Here is a 5024-nt window from a genome sequence, read left to right as displayed (position 1 = left end):
AATACCATGGCCTAAAGGAAAAAGAGGAAAGCCCCTCCATACCTAAAGATGCACAACCTTAAAAAGCATTAAAATGGGTTTTTCTTAAGGAACCTGAATCCCTCTCTAAGATAGTTGAGATTGAGTAGCAAAAGCCTCTTTCTTGTGGTTTAAATTTTTAGACAAAAGCTGGAAAGGGGCTAGAGAGGAGGAGAACACCAACACTCAAGAAAGAGAGTTTGAAACAAAAGAGAGATCCATCTCTCTAGATTAGGGTTGGTGCCCCTTTATTAGGGTAGGTCCCTTCAAAAAATCGCATTTGGAGGCCCATTAGGTTAGGGTTAAGGTTAGGGTATTTTACAGTCATTAATAATCTCATTTAATTAGCTCCAATTAATTTAATTAGCCCACAACAAGTGTCGTTTGATCGATAAATTTAATTACCCACTTTTAGACTTAATTTAATGTAATTAAACTAATTAAACAAATTAAGTTCAATTATGTTTAATTACCTCAATTAAAATTTCTGAATCACTAATTAATAGTTACCTTAGAACATTCAATTTCACTAATTAAAGTCATTACAAACTCATTATTAAGTTCATTGTGCAATTAAAACTCTAATTTTGTGTTGTAGTCAAAAGTTCCACATATTTATCGCAATATCATTAATGAGTTGACCAAATCATCTCCCATTGACTTTGACCAACATGAGTCTATCTTTGACTTTTCAAATTTTGAACTTCCCTCCACAAATTTTCAATGTTTCAACTTAACCATTATTAAGATTATTTTTTAATTACTTGATTAATCACTATCATATTTAATTACCCATAATCCTTATTTAAAATAAATAAATCCAAATTAAATGACAATTAAATCACACAAGCACATACTTGTTGAGTTGTAACTTTTAGGGTGTTACAACTTGAGAATATGGAAACCTCCCATTAGAAAGAATTTTCTTTTCTTCTATCATCACTTTTCCTCTCATATTTTCATTTTTCTCTCATTTTATTTCTTTATTTTCTTCCTCACTATCTTTTTCAGTCCCTTTCTATTTTCCAAATTTTTCTCTCTATTTTTTTTATTTCCTTCTCTATTTTCTTTTCACCACTTCACCTAACACCCTACCACTCCTTATTGTAATGGATTTACAATGTTCCTTTTGATTTGTTTGGGTGTTTCTAGATAATTTTTCACTTGATTACTTTGCTAGTTGCTTAGCTCTTTGTCACATTTGTGTCTCCAAATTCTTGATGGAAACATCAATATTCTTTAGTTAAAGAGATATACCTACATGAATTGATTCAAAGTTTCCTCCATCTTGGATGTATGATCCATAGAGGGTTATAATTTCCTTTCAAAAGCTGACCTATTTGAAGAACCTGCATCTTATCTCCAACAAAAAATTGGACTATTTCTCCAGTTAGAATTTTAAGTGTTAGAATAAGGGGAGTCAAAAGGTGGTTTATTGGTTGGGGGAAGGGACATAAAGGTTGGAGTGATAAGGAGGTCATAGGTTTCAATGCTTCCACAAACATATCATACTAATTGCTAACATTTGACGGTAAAAAAGTGTTAGAATAAGGAATATTAGCATTGACCATTTGGATACTCTCCTCCATAAAGATCACAAATCAATGTTGGTTGGTTCTAAACTAACACATTGTGCATGGCTTGAATTTGTTGAGGAACCTGTGAAAGCTGTTTTTTTAAAAGCTTCAATTTATTGAGTGAGAATTTTGTTTTGAGCTAGCAATGTAGATGGTGAATCAATCTCAAACATTCCTTTTATCTTCTTATGTGGAGTTCCTCTATCATGATGAATTAAAGAATCATTCTTCATCATGTTTTCAATGAAACCAATAGCTTCATTTTCTATTTTAGTATACATTGTTCCACTTGCAGAAGCATTCAACATAAGCTTTGTCTGAGGTCTTAAACCTTGACAAAAAGTTTGCATTTGAGTCAGATAATCAATTCCATGATTTGGACACATCCTTAGTAATTGCTTGAATATTTCCCAAGCTTCATAGAGTGGTTCCCCTTCCTTTTGGAAAAATGAAGTGATCTCATTTTTAGCTGTCATGAAACATGAAAGTGGAAACTACCTTTTAAGAAACTTCTCGTCCACTGTATTCCAATATGTGAGACTATCTATGATTAGAATGAGAATGAAGTCAATTCTTGGCCTTCCCTATCAATTAGAGTGAGGAAAAAATATCCAAGCTTAAGCTTGAGGAAAAAATATCAGAAGTTAGAATTGTTTATGTAGAAAAGTCCATTATCAATTGGAGTGTCACTATTCAACCCCCTTTTACATGAGCAATTGATCCACCTTATTAAAGGCCCCAACTTTTCACGTTTTCACCCTTGGTCACTAAGACATAATTCAGCCAAGTCATATATTTAGGTAAAAATATTGGCCAAGTGTGTATATCTTTATGAAACTTATCTTGATGGTACTAGTTATAGGTGATAAGAATGGTGCAATAGTAAGGATTGAAAAGGTTGTGAAGGGACAACTCTTATTCTTCCTCATTGAATGTTAAGTAAGGGGCAAATATATGTTTGTGCTCTTTAACATTATCTAGAATAAGGATCTGCACACTGATTGTAGTTCAATTGTTGGAGAATCTTATGACTGTAGGAAAGGAGTGGTGCTAATAATTTCTTCATTGGTTGAGGACTCCTTATGATCTAGAGATTCATTATGGTTTTGGGAATTAAATGCTGAAGCAAATACATGGCATCATTAGGGTTTAAAAAAATGAAAAGGTGGAGAAAAAAAGGTGTAGATTGGCAATCTTAAGCACTTGGATTTTAAAGAAGATGAAATGAAACAAAAACCAAGGTGAATAGCAATATTTTAGTAAGCATGAGAAACTTTAAAGATAAGCGAGGTTGAAATCATATTTTAAAAGTTTTGTGAAGTAGCCATTATATGCCTATGAAGTAGTAAAGAGAAAAGGTTTTAGCACAACCATGATTTCTCTGTTGTCATTCAATTGGTAATTAAGAGTTGGTCCAAGGAAAAGGCATAGTTTGAGGATAATTGATATGATCCTCGATAGGAATCATATTTTTTTATGGACCTTCCTTGAGTTGGTTATCTTGTTAGATGAATTACAGAGAAAGATAGAAGAAAATAGAAATTAGCGCAAAGATAAAGACTTGTAACAATGATGCAAATTGAGAATGTGAAAGTAAGAAATAACTATAAAAAAAAGGAAAAGATGGGATAGACAGGAAATGAAAAGAAAGGTGTCACACTATAAGAGAGTGATATGTGTAGGATTTTATTTCACATTAAATTCCACTTATAGGCAACATGTAACCCAATCATGATGTTGTAACCGAACTATCATGCAAGTTGTCTCCCAAAGGAGTAAAGGAAGGATTTCATTTAATTATTTAACTAAGAACTAGGTTTTTGTAATTTTTTTGTGATTATCATGAAATAAATAACATAAAATGAATTGAAATAAAAATTAAATAGCAATAAAATAATTAAGTAAAGATAGAAATACTAGACTTGGATGGTGAGATCAACCTTGATGAATGAATGTCTAGATTTGAACTTGGAATTCGCTCGATCCACTATAACTTCACAATTCTTTGCTCATCTCTCTTTCTCATCCCCAATTCACTAATGTATTCCACCCCAACTCCCACATAGTCGCAGATGCTAAACTACCTGCCCGATACCCAATCCCTTGGTCATACCAACACAAGCAATTAACATTAATGGTCAGGAATTAGTGAGACTTAACCAAGATTATTCTATCCCTAGAGATAATCCCAATTAAGTACTTGATTCATGTTCGGATTTCAATAAGGCTCGCCAAAGCACAAGTCAATTCCTGAATTCATCTATAAGATGACAAATAAAATAAAAGCATTAAGTATGGAAAAAAATAAAGAACTCGAGATGAAGTATTGAATTGATAGAATCAAAGTGAAACAAGGTTCATCATTTCCTCTCCTAGGTAGAAGGAATTACACTCACAAAAATAATACAATAAAACCTGGAGTGTCTAATGGAGGTGTCTAGTAGGTGGAAGTCTAAAATATAATTCTAAGAACTACGTGAGACTTCTACACTGTTACAATGAATACCTAACCTCCTACTTATAGAATGATAGCTAGGTTTAATTATGGAGATAATCACAAGAAATTACAAAAAATTATATCTCTAATTAATTTAAGTAATTATTATTTTCTTGAGCTGATTTATCCTTGAAAAATATCTTGCTCTTGATTTTCCTAGCTTTTATCTTTAATTTTCACAATTTTTCCTTCCAAAACTTTCTGCTGATTTTGGGCCTCTGGAGCTCTAACGCTTAAGTGGGAGATTTGCTGAATAACTATAAAAAAATTCATTAAAAATAACTAAAACATAAAATTCTACCTAAGGCAAAGTAAAAACTGAATTTAAAGCTAATTTGATTCAAAGCAAGGCCTAAAGTTAACTAAAATGCCAAATAAATCTCACAAAATCCGATAAATTTGACGTTTATCAATATGCCAAGCAAGGAACCGCCATAAAGGTATGGAAACCTTTGATAAGATTCAAAGGTGGTTCTAATCTAAGAACCAACAGGAGGAGTCACACTCTGCTCACACTCACAAAGTAGTAAACCTCAAATATTATTCAACTATGAAAATAAAAAGGATTACATCTCTATTTATAGAGTTTATTCCAAGGTGTCTGTCTCACAAGGAGGTTAACCCTAATTTTAAGAAACATAAGCAAAAGAACCAAACAAGTTTAAGGCCCAAATTATAATTTAAATTAAACTGAAAAGAACTTAATCTATAATCAACACTTGGGCTCCTAATTAGAATGAAATTGACCTATTCATTATTGGCCTATGTTGGTACATTATTAGGCTTGACCATGTAATGTGTTGATAACCTCTAAATTCTCCTTTGGTCTCTTTACTCTTGCACTCTTTGGTATTTCCAGTCCAACCTATAGAGGTTGCTCTTTACATCTCTTCCTTTCACAAGTTCTTTAAGTCCAATTAAGGGATTCTCCC

The 5024-nt window shown here is 32.3% G+C and overlaps 1 non-coding gene across 1 annotated transcript; it reads left to right on the top strand.

Annotated features, from left to right (window-relative positions):
* The first annotated feature begins 1961 nt into the window (after positions 1 to 1961).
* Positions 1962 to 2068, top strand: LOC112998042 (small nucleolar RNA R71). Its single transcript, XR_003263064.1, has one exon. It is a non-coding gene; the product is annotated as a small nucleolar RNA R71 (small nucleolar RNA).
* Positions 2069 to 5024: the final 2956 nt, after the last annotated feature.

This window comes from Glycine max, chromosome 1 (assembly GCF_000004515.6).
Source record: "Glycine max cultivar Williams 82 chromosome 1, Glycine_max_v4.0, whole genome shotgun sequence".
NCBI classification, from domain to species: Eukaryota; Viridiplantae; Streptophyta; class Magnoliopsida; order Fabales; family Fabaceae; genus Glycine; species Glycine max.
This window is presented reverse-complemented; position numbering and strand designations above follow the sequence as displayed.